Source organism: Anser brachyrhynchus (assembly GCF_964034855.1).
Source record: "Anser brachyrhynchus genome assembly, chromosome: 2".
NCBI classification, from domain to species: Eukaryota; Metazoa; Chordata; class Aves; order Anseriformes; family Anatidae; genus Anser; species Anser brachyrhynchus.
Window position 1 is genome coordinate 105226345 of NC_137695.1, and position 25163 is coordinate 105251507.

A 25163-nucleotide genomic window follows, 5' to 3' on the forward strand; every position below is an offset into this window, starting at 1 on the left:
AGTTTGATTTAACATTATAACCAGTGAAAAAAGGGGGAAACAGCAAATTAAATGAAAAATAAATAAATAGATAAATAAATAAATAAATAAGAATTGAAACCTGTGCTTACATTCAGCTTATTTCAGTTTGAAACCACGAAGGGAAAACAAACGAGTACAAGAAGCTTTCCTCTATCTCATCATATTATGCAAAGATCACATGTGGTCATAATCTTTGCACTTCTACGGCCAATTCAGAAATTTCTGAAGTTAGGTGGAGTCCCTGCAGTGGACAGAGCCAGTCTCTGTTTGCAGAATAATGAGGCTACAAAGGCACTAGCTACCCAGTCCCAGGCTTCTGTGTCGAGATCTTCCTCAGATTTCTCTGTACGGTCCTAGAATGTTGCTTTTGGACATACCTGAAAAATGTCTTATTTTCCTAGTAAATGCATATACTTCTCTGAAAATCTGTTTTTCATTAGAAAGCATGTTATGAATCTTTTAGTTGTCCTTTGTAAGAGAATGCAGCAGGTAAAGGTTATTCTGAATTTTATCCAAGCTCAACTAAGAAAAATCATTATGATGTCACTCAACAGTGTTGAATAAGCAAGTAAAAAGGCTCTATATATTTTCATTTTATTTAAGTGAATGCTTTTCAGGCATCACTTGAATCTCTGAAGTATTCTAGGACATACCGGAAAAGACTCTATACTCAATCAATTGCAAACACAAAAACATTGCCTGTGTTCTACCTTGTTCTACCTCTCATGATTTCTAACTTTTCAGTGGATTTCTGTCTTTTGGGTTCTGCACTCCTTTTGAGCTAACTTTGTGCTACACTGTTCCTGTTAAAAAGCTTGGGAAATTTTGCAATAATTTAAGAGGTTATTTTAAATTTCTGTAGAGTATCCCCAACCAGCAACAATGGAAGAGTCATTTTCATCCCAAGATTGGGGGCTATGACCAGGGGTTCTGCTCACAGCTTAGCCACAAATCTGTTGAGAAATACTGTGCTCCTTTGCAGTACTTTTCTTCCCCTACAGTCCCTCCAAGAGAAATGTCTTCCCTTATTTTGTGATACATGACATTGGACTTATCACAAAACTTTACACTTAGGAGACTTAAAACATATGTTCAGCTGGTGCAAATAAATTAAACTAAATCTGGGAAGTTTTGAGATTTTACATGAACTTAAAATTTAGTTGAAAATTAAACTTTAAGATGCCCACTACAGCTAAAGTCAGAAAGTGAGTCCATTGTGAGGCGAGTTCAGAATCAAAGACACCTAGGCCTGACATCAGTGTAGTTTGCAAGGATACCCTGCAGACACAAATATTCTCAGTGTGATAGCGACACATCAGTCAACTGAAATGGTAAGAAATCAAATAACAAACTACAGAGTTTTTCAGCTCCAACTGCTCAGCAGCTGCCTTAATGAAACCTCCAACTTGCAGTTCTCTCCAGAATGCAGAGAAATAACTAACTAACTAAATAATAAATAAATAATAAAAAATAAAAGGTAAAAAATAAAAAATAAAGAATAAAAAATAAAAGAGAGAGAGTATTTCACATAAATTTCCCAATTGAGTTGATATTACACTTGGGAAATAATATATATTAACATTATGTTACGAATATTGAATGTTTATAGCAACATGGTATATGCAGGAATGATATACAGGAAAATAATGCCTTTCAAGAATATTATTAAGGCTTTACCTAGGGACTCGGCACTTTTGAAAGATACTATAAAACTATAACTTCACATACAAGGACATGATCCCTGCCCCAAGCAACAGTTTACATTGAAAGAGAATTGATATGCAAAATGTGAGTGGAGGTAGAAAAAATCAGCATTAAACAAAAGATGAGCTAGTTGTGGGTGCTGTTATTCTAGTTCTTGAGAGGTCCTTACTGTCCCTTCTTTTTATCCTTAAACCATAAATATTGTTGGATAACTTTGTGCAGCAATGTGAAGTCCTGAGAAGAAAGCCTTAAAGAGAGGGTAGCATTAGTCTTCTGTATGGATTGCTATCTGATGAATCAAGATTAAGCTGGAAGAAGATGCTAAGATTTTTATCTGAAAGGCAATGGGTAGATAAGAAAGGAGTTTGGAGCCAAAATAGAAAGTTAGCATATTAAAGAAAGTAAATGCTCAGACAGAAACAGAGTAAAGAAAGTTCTTGAAAATTCACTTGACTTTGTTCTGCTGAAACAAAATGAAACAACTGTAGGATTCACAGTGGCTGTAGGACAGAAATAAGCTGGTTAAAATAATGCATAAGAAAATGTGCCTGGTGTCAGTGAAAGTTAGAGCCAGAAAGGTAATGAAAATAAAAAGGTCTTGAGACCTGGTAATGAGGGTTAGACTGTTTGGCTCACAGTACAGAAAGAAAATGATGAAGGCTAGTAATAGGGAAAAAATGTGCAGCTAGCACTCGTTACATGGTAGAAGGCATAGAGGAACTGTCAGCCCTTGTTTAGATCCAGTAACAAGAACTACATTGTTGACAATGGCAAAGAATTAATGTAGAATGAAAAGTATAGTTTCAAACTAGAAATAGATTAGGAAAGATATGGTCAGCTCATGGACTTCATTGAATGGAATAGGAAAATTCATCCTACCAACGATGCATCCCATGCTTGCAGCATTCAAGTTATTGTTCACCTTAGTTCTTAATCCATTTGTAGTATTATAGCATTCATTCAAAGGTGTATTTTCAAAAGTTTTGTTCACTTCTTCATTTCTCTGAAAACTTAGATAGAAACTTTGTTTATCAGTAAAAGAAAATAACATAAATGTGTTTTGTAATCTAATGTATTAAATCAGATGGCAAACTGTTAATCTTTCTTCTTTCATTGCTTTTTTACACTTGAAATCTACTTTAGGTTTTTAGAATTAATAACTTTAATAATTCAACGCCATTCACATAATATGTCAATGAATTCAAATATATATTTTGTCATCAGCTGGGGTAGGGGTTAAATTAGAGACCTAGTCTAAGTAATTAAATTAGTTCTCTACATCAGGAAGAAATTCCTCCAAACAAATATTGATCCACCATTAAAAAAGTGGTTGTGAACCAGTTATTTTAACAAAGGGCATATTATCAACTGTGCAAGTCTTCATAATTAGGAGACTACAATGCTTCTTTTTTAGAAACAATTGCCAAATTCAACAAAAAAAAAAGGAAGAGTTTAAATATTTCTCAGCCAAAAAAATCTTTATGAAAAAGTTCGTGACTAAGATCATTCCAAAATATACATCTCAGGTAGCAAAGATAAGACGTTAGAGAAGGTAAACACTATGAAAAAGAAGCATGAAGATGTTCATTCACCCACAATGAAGCTTGAAGAATGAATCTCTGAAGGCAATATTTCTCATGTCACTGAAAAACAGAATAAGCGAGGTCATGTTTTTCTCCAGTCTGTGGTCTGTAGCTCAAGAAGAAAGTCTCCTGCAGGAAATAATTGCAGCTGAATCACCAGTTTACCAAGCTGTTACCATCTTGACAGTGTTAATAATAAATTCCAAAATTTCTTATTCTTTCAAAGCACAAATTTTTATACATTAGTTGTTCTGTAAATTCCTGTTTTATGGGCTAGTTGTCTACCCATACTCTATACCTTTTGAAATACATATTTTTTAATAAATTTTGTCTGGATATAAACAATTTTTTTTTACTACCACTATTCAGCAAATGTAACTTTACCTGTTTTAGCAGGGCAACCATTTTAGAGTACTTAATGCCATGAGTGATATTATAAAAAAATCCTTGGAATTTAAGAGTGTAGGAGTAAACTTTTCTCTATAATCCATTAACTTTTAGTGAGAATTTAGAAAACTCATTTAATAATGATATATTACTCTGGATGTGGGTGTGAGTACATATGACAACTTGGAATTGGGGGGATTCAGATGTGCAATTCTACATGAAGAAAAGGAAAAACTGCTATGACGAATCACAGCGCGTTATGTCAGAGTGCTTTGAAGGCTTGATAAGTTGTTTTGTTCCTTATAGGCTTCAGCTCACTAATGACTGTGTTCCATAGATTACAGAAAGAGTAGTTCTACTTGTAGGGTTAAGATTTTGTGTCAGTTAATACTGTGTTAGGCTTTTTTGGAAGACGTATTCCCTGAATTTTCTCTTGAACTGAAATTTTCTAATAAATACAGGAGTGAAGATATTTGATGTCATAATTTCTATGGTAGCTCTAAAACTCCTAAGAATTTTTCTACAGAAGGGAAGAAAGTGATCATTTTCATATTACTGAAATGTGGTTGAGGTTGCTGCTTATCTTAGCACATAATATGTGCCCCACTTTGGAACATGATTACCTCATGAATAATGTTCAGATACCTTGGGATGTGTCACCAGAACAAAAATGCTAGTTCATTTGTCCAGCTGATGTAGCTTAGATGGGGTAAAAATGCAGGATGTTTGATGCTGGTGAAATTAAAGTCCTATAATTTCAAATGAGAGCTATGTAATGACATATTACTTGAACAATTGATCTGAAAAACAGTAACAGGAAGGTTCACACCTGAGCCTTCACCACATTAGCCAATTGATGCACCCTTTCTTCTCATGACTATATTAAACAAAAGAGAGAAAAAAAACAGTATTTCTGTAAATAAAGCAACAACATTTAAATCCTGTCAGCTTGTAATATTGCACAATACAACTTTGGGGAAGATAAAATTCCCAGTGGTATTGAACGTAGTAATACCATATTCAAATTAGCTAGACATAATTCTTACACGGATTAATAGGTAGGTAGGTAGATGAATAGATTTACTTTAGCTCAAGTTTGCTGTCATTTCAAAAGATAAAAGAGTCAAACTGACTTGAGCAAATACTTACAGCTATTTTGGAGTTACATAGGCTTTTTTTTCTTTTCTCTTTTTTAAGTAAAAGTGCTTTAATGATTGGCTTTCCCCTCATGTTTGAATTAATCAGTATACAATTGAGCCTATTCATGCAGATGAAGCTTGTGAAAGCTTCATAGTTACTAGGTGGATGAAAGTAGTATTTTCATGTTTTAATATTTATAAGTACTAAATGCACTACCAAGAAGACAAATTATAATACCCGATGAAAATACCTGATTTACATTCTATCGTATATTTCACAATACCTTCGTGCTGTCTATTTTGAAGATGTTATTGTTGTTGCGAGAGTATCTAAGAACTAAGTTCAAAACTTGGCACTCCATTAGACTGCGTATTGTGTATTTCTGTCACTCAGAGTTGCAATTTAGCACCTAATTTCTGCATTTATGTTATGTGACTGATAACAAAAAACAAGATAAGAAAAGGTAAATTTTCTTCACTGTAATCACAATTTGTAGACTTATATCTATTTTTCTAATGTTTTGTTATACCCTGAAAGGGAAATCTAGTAAAGCCAAGCCTTAAAATTTGTTCCTAAAGTGAGCAAGGAGCATTACCCTATGTTCATCCAATTTCTTAGCAGAACCAGAGCTAAGTGACTTTTAGTAATAAATAATCTATAAGAGCCCTGAGACATTGAAAAAGATTTGTCTTTCTCAATTTATGTCTCAGTTGACAAAAATCCCAGAATGTCCCACATTGAATATCCCTCCACATTGAATATCTCACCAGAATATCCCTCTTGCCCAGGGAAAATACAGAGCGCCACACAGGGAAACACTCCCAATGATCTTCCCATGTCAAAGGATTCTTCTGGCTGCTGATGTGGTTTTCAGTCCATGTTGCAAAAGTGCAAGCACTACTATTAATAGGAATGTATATAGAGTTGATAATGAATCGTTTTAAAAAAAAAAAATCTCTAATAACTACAGATAACATATTACGTAGCAAAGTCACAGCCTAAAAACACCATGCTTGTCATACTTTCTTTACAGAGGCATAATTTCTAAGCATGTAAATAGTGTCTCTTAAAACAGCATATAAGTATTTTGAGGGACGGCTTGACAATGAGGCAACGGGCTGAGTATTAAATGATTTTTGGTGCTATCAGGTTGGATAGTTGCATCTAAAAGAACAGGCCTGAGTGATGATTGCATTGCCTGAAAAACACAACTGAGATTCAAGCAAGATGAAGTGAATTGCCCATAACACTTCTACTAAAAGAAGCCAGCCAGGCATCTTGTAAAAAGATATCCGATGCTCCAGACTTACAAGAAGAACCACAACAACAAAGTTATCTTCTGCTGACCTTTCCTCCATAGAAGCATTAAAATTGCCACACTGCACAGGAAAGGAATCCAAAATTTCCTGGTTCTGATCTTCGTTCTCTCTCTAACATTGTCTCTTCATTCTCTCTCCTCATTTTCTCTCTGTTACCACTACAATACATCTACTTTTGTTGTTAGTATGTATATATATATATATATATATATATATGGTATTAGAGGCAGCTTCTGAATTCATTCAGAGCCAAACCATTAATTTACAGTAACCCCTGAGCAGCCTTAGGACAAAAGAGGCTTACTACCATGCGATGTACTGAAATGTCTTTTTTTTTTTTTTTATCTTCCTTGATTCTGTATCTCTACTTCTGCAGAAATCAGGCCTTAAACAGGTGTTTTCTTCAGAGTAAGAAAATGTAAATTGCCCATAAATTGCCATATTAATTAGCCTGGACAAATAAAGAAAGCGGAGTGGTGAAAGATGGTCCATCTTTAATCCTTTAATTTACAGCTAAATCCCTGATTTCCAGTTCAAGCAAAAAAATGCAAGAAACAGATGGCATAATCAGCAATAATATGGAGTATTAGTTGCAGCAAAGGAGCTAGGCAGTCTTAATCTTCATGGTCAGTGTTGTGTTCTGTGTTCTAGTTGTGTTCTCAGTGAATGAGTAGTATCTCCAAGCTACTGACGTGAAATTTGCTTTGCTTCCACATGCCATTATTTATGTATTGGCTGTATCATATACGTATAAAAATGTTTCTTTTCTCATGAGCAGAGAGAGAAGTAGGCACTGGTAAGGGGAACCTGGAGCAAAATATAGAGAAGAGAAAAAGAAGAGAGAAAAATAATTAGCAGAACGTTTGGAGCTAAACAGAGTGCTGGAATGATAAATTCATTGGAGAAGGGCTAGGCTTGATCATCTCAAGGTGAATGCACATTCACTCAATGTCAGCAGTCAACAGCAGAAGCTCTGGGAGAGCTTTGCGCCAAGGCAATACAAACTGAATAAAGGAATGGAAACTGTATCTGAGATTTAATCCGTGGCATAACAGTAAAAATGAGCTTGCTTCCCACGTCTGTTTCTGTTCTGTTATTTAGAAATATTGCTACAGTATTTCTAAATATATATAAATAAATAAATAAAATTTGAATGGAATGTGATTCACTTGGAAACTTCCGTATGCTTGTTGCAGATATTCATGAAATCAAAATATGCATCAACTAAAACATAGGAGTTAGTAAAATTGGCTATGTATTTATTTCAATTGTATCATATAATTAAAATAGCAAGATGCTGTTTGGAGAAAATCACTAACGTAAATCCCAGAAAGGCTAGAAATACTTTGCTTGGCTGATACTCCAAATATACTTACAGATGTACTTCACGACCCTGAAAACAAACAACTGCATTTGAACAGTTTCATTACATGACAGATAGATAACGGGATCTTTCCTTGAACAGATAAACTTTATAAAATTTATTCTTGAGGTGATCACAGTAAAAATTAAAAGCATCTTTAGAACTCATAAAATAACATCTCATGGAAATTGGCTTGCCTGAGACAAAATCCTGTGGGATCCAACAAATTCTTGTTTATTTGTTTTACAGAAAATGATGTCTTATCACATTTTCAGCAGTTTTCATTTAATTTTGTGAAGAGCCTCCCAGCCACAAGCTGTGAGGTAGTATACTCAGATAATTAGAGAAGCACTTTTACATCCATTTGATTTAAATGAAGTGACAGAAACTCTTTAAGATTGATGTGTTTGTCAACAAAAACAAATGAAGTGGGAAAGAGAGAGAGAGAGAGAGAGAGAGAGAGAGAGAGAGAGAATCTTGGCGGGGCTCAAGTGAAAACATGATTTGAGAGTACCTGTAGGATAATATTTCACTGTACATGTTAGGTTGCAAAGACTTGTTAAGTCTACATTTGCCCAGAGCAGAAGTGCCCAACACCCTCAAGAACAAGCTGGAGATACAGAATTAGCACTGCACAGTACTGCCATCACGGCAGGGATAACATTAGTAGGTCCTGCTGTTCACACAGAAATAACTTGGCCAGGCTGTAAAGCTTTGTTCTCCCATATTCCAGCATGCATTTCCATGTTTGTGTTCCAATGAGATTAATCAAATTATCACAATTCCATTATTTTTCTGAAAAAGAAAAAAAAAAAAAACATTTTTCAGCTTTTGCTTTTTCTCCATTGCTGTACTTGCACTTATTTTTGCCAGCAGCTGTACATCTGCAATTGTTATTGATGTTAATGCTGGACGTCTGCAACATAAATGAGAAAGAGTTTCTCAGAAGACCTAAGACGCCTTTGTGAAATACTAATCCACTATATTTTATACCTGTTTCATTTAAACTTGCTGGAAGGATAAATATTGCCCAGAGACATAGCCTGGTTTCTTCTCCTGCTAGTACAGCATTTCTAGCTATATCTTTGAAAAATATTCACAGAGAAGATTAATAGAATTTCCTGCTAGTCCTAGCTAAAGAAAGTATACCCCAAAATATATTGCATCCAAGATGCTGATTTCCATTTCTGTCACAGCAAAAGTACAGAATAGATCTGGATTTCCAGGGGATTTTTTCTTTTTTCTCTTTTTTTTTATTTTTATTTTATTTTTATTTTTTTAATAATGACAGATTTCCTCTTCTGTGTGTGAAATTAGTTCAGCTGTAGATGTCATTTTAGTGGAAGTCCTGCAGAGAGTGTTAATGTGATGTTAAATCACAGAGAATCTTTGTATGGAAAGGATGTGTTCATTTTATGTTGCTGAGCAGAACAGAAGTTTTTGATGAACATGTTTGATTCAATATTAATAAGAGCAGTCTGTGTCTTTGTCCCTTGAAGAGTAAGAAACTGGTCTTATTGTTGTACTGTGTGAAAAATTTTACTCATACCAATACCCTACACTCAAGATTTCTGATTGAGTAAGGCATTGTTCCTTTGAATAGGGCCAATCAGTTTTGCTGTTAAAGCTATATGAATGTACCTCAGGGGGAAACTACCCTCTGTAGACTCAGTTTGTACCTGACATGTTCTCTCGTTCTGTGAGATAATTTAATTATTCCGTAGAAAGGATTCCTTTAATGGGTACAAGCAGCTGCTCTATTAAACATATAACAATTCTAGTGTAACTATAAATCAGAGACTTTAAAGCATAAGTAAGCACTGTGTTCTTAAACAATAATATTTGAAATAATAAATATATAGATCAAAGAGAGAGCATAGACACTAATGGAAAATAATTTTCCTTTTTAAAAAAATAATAATTCTATGCTTGCAATTTTTAACAAAATTAAAAGCTTTTTTTGTTTCACAACACCACTCCTGAATATTTTTAGTTAACATTTTCATATTTATTATTTAGTTAACTTATTAAATATAGCTCCAAAATTGTTTTCCTATGGAATAAAAACACTACATCTGCAGATGAACCTCCCTAATTTCTACGGAAAGTAGGGTCTTTCTTCTTTTTTTGGGGGGGTGGGGAGGATGGGGAGAGGAAGGTGGGGGGGCAATATGCATACTGGGAAGGCTTTTCACTCCATTTTTTGTTCACATTTTAAATAAGCAACTTTGGCATCATTTTATTCCCACTTACAAAGAAATTAACTTCTTATTGTGTTCTTACATATATTTCCTGCACATAAAGATAATACCTTTTCCCACCATACAGATAACCTCTGTCATATCACCTTACCCTCTTAACATGAAATGTCATTTACTATGACATTTATAATATCAGCATTTCATTTCTCTGTCACTTCCAGTAAGTGCACGCAAACAGGGACAGCATCATAGCAGAGGGAGTCATAACAGGAACCTTGGTACTGAGATAAAGAATAAGTAACTTTAACTAGAAAAAATGCACGTTAGCTATTCTAATTAGCAACCAGCTAAAATTAACTAGAATAAAACGAATCCAGTGGAGTCCCTGGGGAGAGGTAGGACACAACAGCCCATCTGCCTCCTATTTCATCCCAAACCCCTGGCCCTTCCTCGTAGCCATATAGGGGGCCCACTCACCTCCTCGCACAGCACTGGCTCTGGTGCTGAGTGGGAGTTTTCTCAGTAGAGTCAGCCCCATAATGTGGCATAAATATATGCATTTTTAATCATCAAGTTTGTCTTCTGACAGCATGGTTAGCTGAAGCACTTTGGCACAGCAGAGTAGCGTCAGGACCAGTAGAAGGCATAAGGAGGCACTGAGGCCAGATGAGGGATTAATTAGCTCAGACTGCCAGGTATTATTTCACCGCTAAGTGCACTGCCTGCAGAACACACTCATACAGAGTTACCATCATTTCAGATGAATCATTCCCTGAAAATGAGCCACTGATAATCTGCTATGAACATGGAAAGTAAGTGCATTGTTAAGGGTACTGCTCTGGCTTCTGGCTGAGAAAACCTAAGCTTAATCCTTACATCTTCTCTCTCTGCCTCTGCTCTGTCTTAGGTCCTCCTGAAGAGATCTATGACAGCAATGTTAAGGTCGGTATCAATGAAATATGAATGGAATGAGTGGCATATAGGCACCAAAATTAATAGCAGAAAAAAAGAAATACAAAACAACACTGTGAGGATGATACAGATCCTCGGGCCCAGAGCATTAGTACCAGCAGCAAACTGAGGGCCTATCTTTTCTTGGCAGCCCATATGGCTTCACTCTGACAAGACCCTGTTACAAACTACCCTTAGTGGAAGACCCTAAGGCCAGCAGCAGGAGGGTGGCAGCAAGTTTGCAGCATGTCACACACCCTTCTTTTCCCTGTGCAATAGGAAAAGCAGCTGTGAGCTTACACTTGAAACTCACATTCCAAACAAGGAAACTAAAGAGGAAATGGGTAGTAACATAGCTTCAGATTTTTGGAAACCAAGACAAGCAATATTCTGAAGCAAAAGACCACCCTATAATAGCTAATGATTTCCGCAGGGTATATATAATAAATAAATAAATAAATAAATAAATAATAATAATAATAATAAATCTGTTCAAAAACTAGCTTGTCATCACCAATCAAAAGGAGCCCAAGGAACATAGTGAGGACTTAACAGCCAGTATCCCATCTTCCACAGCTGATCCAGGCCAGAGTGCTTCAACACAAATGTCTTGGGCCATGCAAGTATGCAGGTACGAGGGTGTGCAGGTTCAAAATTGTCATGGAGAGTTTATATATTCTGGCAATCCCCTTCTACAAGGTCTCACACCAAATCTTATTATATTAAAATCCCCAAAGATCCCAATTTCACAAAGAGGTAGAGAAGGTTCAGTGTGTTGAAAATGCTCTTGCTACACAGAGCCCTGCTATGGATTTACTGGTTGCCATGCCTAAGCTAGTCAATTTTAATTTCCAAAAGGATTGCTACAAGCAATATCTAACTCTGATATAATTGAGAAGACTCAAATGGCCTTAAAGGCTTTTGGGAAAAAAAGTTAGTAAATGAAATATGTCTTCAGTTTGGTTACGTATAAAACCCAAAAGTGTTACTCTATTTTTAGCAACACCCACCAATTCACTCACATTGTTGGAACTACATTGCTTCACTAGACTTTGCTCAAGCCATTTCTTCTGTTAATACTAGTACAACAGGCTCTTCATGTCACAAATGCCAACATAAGTTATCTCAGGAATAATAGCAGGGGGGTCCAATTCTCAGCTGTTGAGCCAGCAAGAGTGGAAGTGTTAGACTAAGTCACGCATAGAATGCTGAGGGTCTGTGCGTGCAGCACATTGACACGGCCAACACTGAAAGCAGAAGATGTGTGCTGTCCTTTCCAAGGGATGGGTGAAAGGCAACCCAGCCAAAGTGATTGCAACAGGAGACAGGAAGGGACCCTGTCTGTGTACTCACCATAGCTGGGCTTCAGCTCCATTAGGCAGACTTCAGTTGCAGAGTCAGACATTTCAGTTTCAGCGTTTGCAACACCAGTATTCATATAAGTGTCTCCATTTTCACTACAGTCAGTGGCTAGCCTAGTGTATCCTAGCATGCTGTTCAGCAGTCCACTGGCAGCTGTTTGTTACTGTGAACTAAATACCTCTTTAGGTCCCACTGTGAGGACTTAAGAGCCTTAGGGCAGGACCTAGCTGCCTCAACATGGGTGCTTGTACCGTCAGGTATGCTTATCATCCATGTAGAACTGATGGATGTGACACAGGGCCTGCAGCAGTCTGCTTTCTCCTGGACTCATACTGGGGGACTTGAAATAATGCTTTACACCACCACCTGGAGTAACACTAGGCACCTTTGTTTAGGTGATTGTTTCCCTTTTTCCCTTTCCCAAGCCTGAGATTGATCCTGATTCTTGCCAAACCTGCTCTATCTTATATTTTAAGGGCTATTCTGAAAACAGATACCAGTGGAATGAATAGTTTGTAGAGTTAGGATACATGCTACTGGTTCATAACTATTGATTGCTCACTAGGAACATCTTCAAAACAGTAAGGCACAGCAGCCATTGTCGAACATGTTTTTCCTCTCTCTTACAGCTACCTCTGCCTGGTAAGAGAATATTGAAAAATGCTAAGTTGTCTTTCAGACTTAAAGCAGAGTAACAGGTCTCGAACTTCAAAAAACTGCCTAGTCAGTTGACAGCTTCTGCCTCCTTAAGCCAGGAACAGCTGGAGAATGACAACCAGCAAGACCTTGCAATAAAGCAGTGATATCAAAGCTCAGCTTTTTTCCTAGGGGAAGGAAAAAGGCATCTAGGGACTTGGGCTAGCAGTTAATTTATTCTATCCCTCTCTTTTTTTTTTTTTTTCCACCTGATGGGTTGAATGGATAACATTCTTATGTAAAACAAAAGCCAAAACAATGCATTATAAATCATACTGAAAGTTCTTGCTTAGTTAGTAATTTCTGGCCAGGCAGTTGACATTGCAATAATTCCACAAGCATTTAATCATCAATTTATGGAATTAACAATATATTTAGAAATGATTGTAAGGTTTTCAGGATCAAGACCCAATGCAATTAGATTCAGCACTGTCTTGTGTAACTTCTGCCTGACACAGCCTTCAGTGCAGTGATAATAACTTATAGCAGGCATCTTCAGCAACCAGTGGAGCAGGATTTAGCAGTTCAGCTAACCAGCAGTAAAGTTCACAGGAAATGACAGGGATTAATTGGCACAACAAAGCTAGATATTTTTCAGGTGGGATATATGAGAGCTGCTTCCACATATCAACAGCACTTTGACAACCAGTGGTGCTTCCCAGGGAAAATTATTCCCCAATTCAGTCATTGCATATTTGGAAAAGGGAGATGGATATTTGCTGGATTCCCTTCTGTTTTTCTTCAGCTTCTTTAGTTCTTTCTGTTTTTATTTACTTATATTTTTCTTCATTTTTCTCTGGAACAAAGATCAGACCTCTGTGCCACTATAAAGTAATAGACAGAGCCTGAAATGTCTTTTTTTTTTTTCCTTATCTCTAATTCTGATGTTACCATAAATTGCCCCAATAGATCACTACATTGTTTAGGAGTTCATAAACCCTGATCTTAGTATTTAATCTAGTTTTCATCCATTGAAGTTTAACATTAAACACTCACTTCTGCTGCTTAATTGAGTCACAATGGGAGATAATGGATTTCTGTCTTGGATATGACAACTGTGGACAAGCATCTCTTCTTTATGATTATGTTGCTAGTTAGAAAACCTTCATATTTTTTAACATTTTCTTATAAATTATGGCTTTTAAGTGTTTCAAGGGGCTTGATGCTTTCCTATGAATTTTGAATCATTAATTAGTTTACCTTGAAACGTAGATTAAAAAAATGAATAATGGACTTTTTCTGGTGCCAAAACTATACGAACCCTAGCAAATTTCCCAATAATGATTTTACATTTTATAAACAGTCAAAAAAAAAAAAAAAGTGAAGGCTTTTATACAGGGCAGAATATAATGTACCCTGGCAAATTTAGCAATCATTACCATCTAAAGAAATATTTTAGCATCATACTGCATTAACAGGCAGAAGATGAAACAATATTCCTTTTCTCTTTACCCTGATATACACTTATGACACATACAAGTCCATTGACAAACTCTGAAATTAGTAGGCTCAAATTAATCCTTTGCAACATCAAGTAGCAGATAAATGATATGCCATCTGTCATTCTTTCAGAGGTTCTTTTTAGAGTATCATTGTTCAGGAATGAATCATAGAATGAATCATAGAATGGCTTGGGTTGCAAGGATCATCTAGTTTCAACGCCCCTGCCATAGGCAGCGATGCCACCAACTAGATGAGGTTGCCCAGGGCCTCATCTAAGCTGGTCTTGAACACCTCCAGGGATGGGGCATCCACAGCTTCTCTGGGCAACTTGTTCCAGTGCCTCACCATTATCTGAGTATCGAATTTCCTTCTAACCACTAATCTAAATTTCCCCTCTTTTAGTTTAAAACCATTCCCCCTTGTCCTATCATTATCCACCCGAGTAAAGAGTCTCTCTCCATCATTTTATAAGACCCTTTTAATTACTGAAAGGCTGTGATAAGGTCACACTGGAGTCTTCTCTTCTCCAGGCTGTACAGCCCCAGCTCTCTCAGCCTTTCTTCATAGGAGAGGTGCTCCAGCCCTCTGATCATCTTTGTGGCTCTCCTTCAGACCTGCTCTAACAGCTCCACCTCCTTCTTGCACTGGAAGCCCCAGACCTGGATGCAGGACTCCAGGTGGGGCCTCGAAAGGGCACAGTAGAGGGGAACAATCACCTCCCTCTCCCTGCTGGCCACTCCTATGTTGATGCAGCCCAGGATGCAGTTGGCCTTCTGGGCTGCAAGTGTGCGCTGCTGGCTCATGTCAAGCTTTTCATCCACCAGAACCCCCAAGTCCTTCTCCACAGGGCTGCTCTCAGTGAGTTCTTCTCCCAGTCTGTACTCAAGGCCAGGAATGCCCTGGCCCAGGTGCAGTACCCTGCATTTAGACTTGTAACCCCAGTGTTCTCTGAATGAGGTATTGTTTAGTCCTAGAGATTTCTGACTTCCCACTAGGTGGACTGAGCAAAGCTATATGGGAGCCAACACCACTTCACAGAGGAAAAAAAAAACACACAGAGAAAAACAAACTCCAAAATAACCTGATAGTTTTTGCCACTCAAAATAAGCTGCCTGGACAGAATGATGTCCATAATTAATGAGAGGCCAATTTTATATTATGTTTTCAGCTAAACAAAATACGTACAAACATCACCGTAATTTCAGAGGAGCACACCTCCCATTTTCCATATCCCAGAATAATTATATGAATAGGTTTGCAGGAGTAACATGGCTAGAAACAGTGTGTGGTATCCAGAGTTACAGAATTATTATATGGCAAAAGAACTAGTCCCATACAAAAAATAGAATCAGTGAAAGGGTGCATTTACAGGGTGCTGCAACAGTCTCTCCAAAGCAAAATAGTTCATTGTCCTGTGTTTGCACTTATTTTTTTCTATTTTTTTCTTTTATGAAAGGAAAAAGTAGAGTTACTATAAAAAAAAAAAAAAAAATTGTTCTGTTAGAACCCTAACCTGTCAAAACACAATTTCAACAGAGAATTTTCAACTCATGTTATTTTCCATATCACTCTGACTTTAATTGCAACAAAGGAAATTTAATTTACATATGAGGAAACACCTTCATCTTGCATTAGGGAAAAGCAACACTGAAAGGAAAGTTGGCACATATCCAGAAGCAAAGGTTTCTTACGAACCTCCTTAGAAGAGCACCTGTGTAAAACAAAATAGGTGCAAGTATTTCTGCCCTAAAGTCAGGGAATAGCCTAGCTTACCCCTATTTTCTGTAGTTTTATTGAGCTAATCAAACCAACTGCCAATGCAACTCAGAAGCCTTAATTCTAGCCTTAATACAGCAGACTTCACAAAAGATGGCTATGAAAGGCCTATGGCTATAAGAACTGTAAGAGACATATAATCTGTCATTCTCTTACAATACAGAATGAATGTAGTGTTAGGGCAAATTACAGAGGACTTATGCAAATGAAAAAGTCAGCAATTATCTAATTATATTAATTTGCTAGAGGATTGGTGTTCTCCATATTTAACTATTGTGACATTGCTTCAAAGAGCTTTTTTTCTTCTTTTGAACTATTTATATATGTTTACAAAGGCACTTTTTATGTATCACATCTAGACTACCAGATCTGAGAAAGGTCAGGAAAAAAAGGTGATTTTCATTATATTCCATGTACCTCTCAGGTATTCTGAACTGATTTACCATAATTACACTTAAAGGAAAAAAAAAAAAAAAAAAGACATTCTATAAACAAAGAAACAGCCTATGATTTTGATTAAAGGCAATCAATTCACCATAAGCTAATGACAGGTTTCAGCAGGTGAAAGAAGCAAACAGAAGAAGCAGTAGCTTTCTGTTTGTACATTCCACTTTGATTTCATTTGTGCTCCACAGCTGTAACTTCCATACCCTGATTTCAGCAGGATCCTACCCTGTGTATAATTGAATGTTTATAATGTATAAAACTAGAAAAGAGCAAGTCATTCCCCATCACTTAGAAACACGGATTTGTGTTGTTTGTTTTTTTAATTAAGCCTGGATATCTTTCTAAAATACAAGCTTTAACCTATCAAGGATAAACAGATCTTGTTTCAGGAATCATGGTGAATATGTCTGCACAACCTCTTGCAGACAGACTCAAGTCAGTTCTGCCTGTTCTTCCATTCAGCCAGATGTAAATCAACTGCAGACTGAGGCTATCAGCTTAAATCCAGCATCCAGCTAATACATCACTAGCTAATGCATCACTAATACGTCACTTCCAACTGAGAACCAGTTCTGAATGCAGACAGAAGGTGAGCTTGTTTCTGCCTACGATCTTATCTCACGTACCAGCTACAGCCTCATACAGGAGGTTGGACCATTGTGGCTTTCGGATTCTGAAGAGAAAATGGGATAGGAGAAGGTAAAAGTGACACGAAACAAAAACTTGGACTGAAAGCTAAAAGGGTGGCAACAAAAGGAAAAATTTCATTCAGTGTCGTGTCTCCTCTGTCCATGTTGCAGATACTGTAGCATTGCACACATTTCTTCCCCACCCCGCAACAACAGAAGGCAATCAAAGCTTGTCTCTTTAATCAACACATAAATCTGTTTAGATATTATGGTTTGATTAAACAAATACTGCAATTCCATGACACAATCCAGCAGGGAATCTGACATCTGTAACAAAAATCTGGTTGGCAAAGAACAAGAGTGTAGTGGAGGAGAAAGAAAACTGGTATTATCAGTAACTGCTCCCCATGCAGTAATTGTTCACATTTACTACAGCTCAGAGAAATTCCCCAGCTCACCAGATCTGCATAAGAACAACTAGTGTGTGAAATGTAAATCTCTTCCCTTTCTGAATCTTCCAGAGTTTACACATACAGTCTTCCATTAATGGTACTGTCACTCTGTGTCAAAGCAATTAATAGAGCAATCAAGCCCAAGAAACGCAGGAGGTAGTTTATGTCAGCAGAAATGCTTAAAAATCTCATTTCACACACCAAATGCTACATAAATGCATCTGAGTCTGTGAGAGGATAAAGTTATTGAAATTTACTATTTATTTCAGTTGCAATCCAGTCTTGCCACTGTGCACAAGTGCTACCAAAATGCTTGAGAAAAAATTTAGACACAAACTAAGTCAAAATAAGTCATTTAATGTAATAAAATAGTACACAACTGTTCATCAAAGTATCAACTCAGAAGTAAAAATTATTACACATTTGCAGGCTAGTACCTTGGGGAACTGTGGTTTTTGCAAAAGCAGGCATCAACAGAACATTAAAAAAAAATCCCTCAGAAATCCACCATCAAAAGTCTTTTTGCAGACAGTTAAGAATAATAGTAAAAACTCGCCCAACTTCATAAATGGGCATTGAAAATATCTAGAATAATTTTAAAGTAAATATTAATATTATTTGACAGCCTGAACCTTAAATAGAGACTTAGGGAATGATCAGAATAGTAATAAGCTTTTTCTTAACAATAATTTAAGTGAAATTTGTAAAACTGACTATAGTGGTAGAAGTAGTCAATTGAAATGTATTTATTTCACGTAAAGAGCCCAGTGCTGCAAACACTGTTCATGTAAACTAAACTTTTTCCCATACTTGAGGGGGAGGAAAAAAAAATCAGAATTGCTATACCAATGGAATTGCCCTGAGAAACCCAGAAGATTCATCCCAGCATGTGGTCATTACAAACTGTACCTGTAAAGTATCTGTTTTTCTATATCCTATTAAAAAGCTCCCAGAAGGTTTGGAAAACAAATTTTTAAAATACTGTGCAACTGTAGGTGGTTCCTAGAGGTGACTGCTGCAGAGCAATACCTGCTAGATTTGCATGTTGCTTAAGCAGTAGGTCTTGGAGAAATGCCCATTGCAAAAATGCCTGCAGAACACTCTGACTCTGGACTCTTCTCTGTGCTGAGTGGGATGAACACAGGTTCATATTCCCATTGAAATCAGTAGCTAAATACACTTATGAATATGGTGTTTATGGTTAACAGTGGTTGGAAGAATAGCTAGTAATTAATCTGGGTTGCAGTGGCCATGCATCCTGGCACCCTGCACAATACAGGCCATAGACCCGCTATGCATTAGTTGTTCCAAGTCCAATATTTGTGCTCAAACAAGAATTTTTGTTTTCAAATCCACTGTCCATATTTTTATCTTTAAAATAAATAAATAAATAAATAGGGTCTGAATATGTCCATCTTCAACTTTCAACATTTGTACCTTGGTGAGACGTTTAAAACCCTCTATTTTGAAGCTCCTACTTGGATTTTCCTATAGGCTGTGTTCAGATCACTCCTTAACTGTCTGTCTTGTAGTCAGAGTGAATGAACTAGCATCTGGTGTTACACTGTGCTAATAGGCTCAACTCTTTGTAGGTAAGGTAAAGTTAAAAAATATTTTGCACATAACTTTACAAGTTGCATATTTCAACATATACTTGACACATAAAACGGATTAGAAAGCAATGCCCATGTGTAGCATTGTGGATTGAATTTCAAAAATATTTGCAAAGCACTGGTGTATTCAGGCTTCTTGAGCAAGCTCTCCACCAGTGCTGGTGGGTATCTAATCCAAGGACAGTATGTGTTCTGCTTTTGTACAAGAACCTAACTGTTCCTGGAGGACAGTCTGCAGGTGTGACATATCTCCCTGTTTTTCAGTATAGTACTTGTAATGCCTTAGAGTTTGCATGCCCTTTACAATGCTGCTATTAAAAAGTAAGTTTATAAATAGAAAACAAAATGGCATAATGTATAGAAATCCTTTTTTTTTTCTTAAGACCCTTCATTCTGTTAACATAATGAATGGCTATTTCACTTCTTTTTTTCTAGCTATTTCTTTCTGAGCTTCCTGTATTTCCCCATTTAACACAGAAGCCTCTTAGTGGGAAAATATAATAGTTCCCTTGAATCCAGTTGTTAGCAAGTACCACTATTACACACAGATGGTTTTTTTTGTAGCTGTGCATAAGCATTTCCAGGAGCATGGATCTCTCAAAGATAGTAAAATGCAGTCACTCTTCTTTTTACTATATCATTATCCTAAAAGGTGATAATTAAAGTGATTTCAAAGTTCAGATTTAAATAACATTTTTATTAATTATGGACTGCTTATAATTGCCATATTTTGAAATATCTCATTAGCCTTATATTACATAAGCAAATTATTATGACTGCATTATCATTAATAACTAAATAGAAGTAATTTTCATAGTCTATACACTGAATATGTCAAACTGTAGAAATCTTTTTTTTTTTCTTTTACTTTCTGAACTATCCCATCTTTTCAGGCTTAAGGTAATTACACCCCTTCTTTCAGAATAAAAAGCCAGCTATTTTGAGCTCTGTTTAGAGCAAAAATAGCTGGTAAGTGACCCTGAACTATATAACAGAATAAGATGAAAAGTTAAAGCACACAAAGCTTGCTGAATAAAAACATTTTCTGATTAAAATGGGGAAGGAGGTAGCCTTCTTTAATTGTAATACATAACATTAGAGATGAAGAATTACAGTCAATGTGCAAGAATTCTGTATTAGCTCTCCAGATCAATGTGATCAATACAGATGTTTTCACTCTTTCATTTATGATTAGGAGTATATCAAACTGTTTCTAATTTAGCTTTTGCTTATAATACCAGTAGGAAAAATCTTTTCTCAGCTGATTTCTAAAAGATGTGTTCAATTCAACAACTTTAAGATCACAGTCAAAACTGTGCCAATGTTTCCCTACCATAATTGGTGTCTGTGGCATACCCATCTCATAGACACATCCTTGTTCCTACTGCCTACAAATCGTATCGCAATGAACAAACCAAGGAGAAAGCCCAAAGAGCTCTTATGTTTCTTTAGGGTGATTCAGTTGCACTGCCCATTGCTGGAAAAGAGAGGGAGGACGAGAATGGTCTGGTGTCCCTTTTGGATCAGGAACTGCCCCAAATGTGGATGCGTGTCTTGTCTGTTAGGGAATGGGTATGAGAGAATCTCTCCTGGAGCAAGGTGTCTCCAAAACCATGCTTCTTGATTCATGGAAAATTCAGGTAGTTTGGGGTACAAAAGAGAAATTAAATAAATTCCATTTCCAGAGCAGTTATTTCTGGAAGAACTGTGAGGTATCTGCATGTAAGGAGTTTGACTGGAGCAGGCTTCAGCAAAAGTTTTTCAGGGCAGTTTTTCTTTCTCACCCTGCCTTACAATCTGCCTAGAACCCCAACAAGCAAGTTAACAGAAGTTGTACAGACTGCTGTGGCCCTATGCAATGGCAGCCTTGATCAAGAATCATTCCTTGAGACATCCTCACCAACTGCAGCGATCATTCCTTTTACAGGATCCTCATCATCCTCTGTAGTTTATAGATAAATAAATACCTGTAAAAATTATGATTTTTTTTCATTTGCTACCCATAAATTGTTTTAGTATTGATGACTCATTACGTGTAACTGAGGGAGATTAAAAACCAAGAATCACCGCGTTTCCAATCTTAGGTTTCTTTGTTGCTTTTTAGTTACATTTGGAATGGAGTTCCAAGGGCTGACGAGAGACCATAAACAACAATATTCATTAAACCTCAACAATCTTGCATTTAAATGGAAGCAGCCCCTTAAGCAACAAAAAACACCAATGCCACCAAATCACATCAAAGTATCTGCTAGTTACAAGACCACTGCATACGAAGGTGAGACCCTTGACAAAAAATACACAGCAAGGAGGTCATTTGGCAAGAAAGAGACAAATCCAAAAGCAATCAGCTTTTTGCAAGAACGAGTGGGAGAATTAGAGATGAAAGGAAGGAAGGAAGGAAAAGAAAGAGTGCACAGAGATACAAAGATCCCACACTCCATAACTGGGCGTGACAGAAATTCAAAGACTACTCGAGTGGTAGGTGTGGAAGAGGCCAGAATATATTGCCCACATTACTGAGTGTCTAAAAGAGATCTATGCATCAGTATACAAACAAGGATATTTATATTAGAAACTATTTATAGACTCTATATTTGTTTAAGCTTCAGTTTTCTTTATTCCTGGATGTTTAAAAAGTACAAAATTCCTGGAGGTTCAAACAGCTATAAATATGAAACCCTTGCAAATGTTATGCTGAAGTTACAGAAGGTATTCAGAAATACAGAAGGTATTCCAAAACTCAGCAGAAATCCCAAATAAGAGGAAAGGCCTAACCTATGAGCTCTCAGAAAAAAAAAAAATATGTAATAATAATAATAAATAATATATATATACATTTTATATAGATAGACAGATAAAAAGATAAAAATAAAAAGGAACCCCAATGCATTGTAACCTCTTAAAAATAATAATAATCTCCTTGTCGAGCAGAGGAAGAGAATTTACCCAAGCTGAGACATCATCAAAAAGGAAAAAAAATGGCTATATTTTTCAATATGTTATTATCCTTGTCTTCCTTCCCCACCAACATCCAACTTGTCCTTCACAAGTGAAAAGAAGATCCATATTCTACACAATAAAAGCAGTTTGTCTTTCTCACAGGAATAACTCCCACAGGTGATAAACCTGCAGAACTCATGGTAAAAGAAAGCACTGAAGACTAGAAGATTATATGAACACCAAGGAAGACCAGACAACTCCATTAAAAAAAAGAAAAAAAAAAAAGGTCCTCTACTGAAGCTTACAAAATACCCAGAAGCGAAATCCTGTGAACTGAAACAATTGGAGTATTGCTCTTGGGGCATCCCCCAGCGTTTACTGCTACGAACAAAATATTTCACCAGCTGGACCTTTGGTTTGACCCGAGCTCACTGTGCCTATGTCCTTACATGCCCTCAAGGAGCTTGGTGCCACCTCTGAGGTGATTGGTCTCTGCCAGCCGATAGTCACCACCAGAAAAACCTGTGGTTGGTACTGAAAACTCCTATTTCATCATTATCCTCCCGTCCCCTTCCCGCTGTGCTCCCTGTTGTAGTCTTTGACGGGGAAGCAGCCCAATAAGCTCCAGAAGCTGGTGTGGTCTCATGCAAGTCCTTTTTAAATGAGCAACAGCAGGTTGCAGCGAAGCAGCCTTAAGGCTCAGGTGCCTGTGCAAGCCCAGTTTCCAGCACAATCCTGTGCAGCCTTTGCTGTTCATAGCAGCTGTGCTAATATTGATAGTCTAAAACTAGCCCTGAGGGGGATCTATTTCACTGTTAATGGGCCCTAAAAAGGGCTAAAAAGCTGCTGTGTGATTCACCCTTTTGCGCAACTCAAAGAAAAAAAATGAGTTAAGACCCTTTTTTTTTACCTCAAAGGCACTGTGCAGATAAACACATTGAAGATGACTGTGTGCAGGCACCGCAGCAGTAGATGCCAAGCTGATGTCTGCTTCTTCATTTGCTTTACATTGTCTTCTTCTATCACCTTCTTATCTTGAAGCTTTGTGCTACAAACCCATTCATTACTGGATTTGTTTTGTTATGTGAACACATTACAGAAATTAAACTATCTATACGAAATAGTAAAAGTCAAGCTTCCACAAGATCCACTGCTTCCACCTCCTGCCAAGACGAAATAGTAAAAGGCAAGCTTCCACAAGATCCACTGCTTCCACCTCCTGCCAAGACAACCACCCTCTGGCTTTGGACATAAATTGAGATTTTTTTAAAGGCGGGGGGGAGGGGGTGGGGGGGAGAGTCACTCCCTTCTTCTTTCTTTTATTGCTTACTGAGTCCAAATGACACTTGCAAAGATTAGTATGGATGCAAAAAAAAATCAATTTACTGATGCAAAGACTTTCAAGTATTTGCTCCAAGACTTAATTCTTATGCATGGCTGAGAATGACAAATAAATACAAATAAATATAAGAATCTTTTCAATTATACATAACAGATAACCAAACATTGCTTATGGGAAATGCGCTTAGTTGGAATAATAGACAGGTAGATAAGGTACAAACTAGATTGAGAGCAAAGTGTGAGTCGTTGTTGATTTTCTGTCACACTAAACTAATAAAGTATTCAATAAAAGCATACTATAGATTAATTAATAGTCAAAGGAAAAAAATAAAAATGCCTCAAGAAATGCTCTTTTCCTTCAGTTTCTATCCTGAGCTTAAACCAAAATCTCAGTATTAATGTCTTAAAAGAGAAAAAGCAATAGACAAATATGTTATGATAGTTATCTCTGTTGGGTTTTTTTGTTTGTTTTTTTTGGGTTTTTTTGCACATGAAATATGGTAAGTCATAGAATCATAGAATATCCCGAGTTGGAAGGGACCCATAAGGATCATCAAGTCCAACTCCTGCAGTATGTTACTTCAGATAGCAATCTTTCCACGCTAAACTGAATAAGAAAGGTATATAAAACAGCACCTAAAAAATTGCCTGTCTTTAACATTTCAGGGAATCTTCCCCTACTTACACAGGCACTGTATTAGAGGCATTTTAACACTGAGATGTTCATACTCCAAATTTCAGTCTTCCTCTCTCCAGTACAGTACCTCCCATTCAGCTTAACTCTATTGTCAAAGCTTCCAGCATAAAGATAAATCAGCATTTTAAATAACAAATGGCAATATAGGTGGTCAGGTTAATTCCAGCTACAAACCAGGTATTGTAGGGATGCTGTTTCAGCCTGACATGAAGTCTTCACATACACCATTACCAGCACTCTTCACAAAAGGAAAAGGAAGTAGGAAAAATAAAAGAAGAACTTCAACTGGCATTATCAAAGGATTACACTCTTCCCCCTTCACGCCTCCTTCTCAGTACCAGCAAAAGACAGGCTGCTGCTCTTGCCCCCACATGGTCCCACTGAGGGCCCTGGGGCTCCAGTTTTTCTGAGAAAGAAGAAAAGTGAAACAGCTGAAACAACATCTCAATCTCTGATTCATCAGCTAGAGTTTTCAATAAACTGACTAATGATTTTACTGTGTAAAGTCTTTTAGTAATACCTATCCCTGTCATTACACATATTCATCTGCATGTTTTCATTTCCTAGCTTAGAGACACTCAATAGAATATTCCCTTACATGAAACATATTTTTGTTAACCTTAGTGTGATGCATGTTTTGCAATTAAGCAATAAAATACAGCTTTTCATCAGACAACAAAAGATGTTTTCAATAATGGAAAATTGTATGGAAACCATTTATCAAATGCCTCCTCTAGGTTTTCTTTGGCTACAATTTCCCCCAGAAGTTCCATAAAGGGAGAAAGCAGGGAAAGCAAACAGTAATTAGGAGAGAAAAAAGGTAGGGTGAGCCTAGACAGCCAATCACACTTAGAACATATACTCTTTTTGATGACTTTTATTGGCACTTTTGCAATATTATTTTATTGATTTCTTCAAGAAATAATCTTGCAATATGACTAAATTCTCCTGGCATACTATTGATTGAATGTACTGAACATCCACAGAAAATACTTCATTCATCTTGCATACCAGTATTTGAGGAGTGGTGTCTGACCATTCCACTATCTGTGTGAAAACTGTCTTTCAATGCAGAAGCAATGCCAGCTTTACATTTTA

General features: G+C 36.8%; 1 long non-coding RNA gene across 1 annotated transcript; it reads right to left on the minus strand.

The window, feature by feature from the left end:
* Positions 1–4905: 4905 nt before the first annotated feature.
* Positions 4906–24806, minus strand: LOC308189055. Its single transcript, XR_013945987.1, has 3 exons — positions 24240–24806; positions 22938–23075; positions 4906–6961 (listed from the first exon to the last, which is right to left on the minus strand). It is a non-coding gene; the product is annotated as an uncharacterized lncRNA (long non-coding RNA).
* Between the last annotated feature and the right edge of the window lie 357 nt (positions 24807–25163).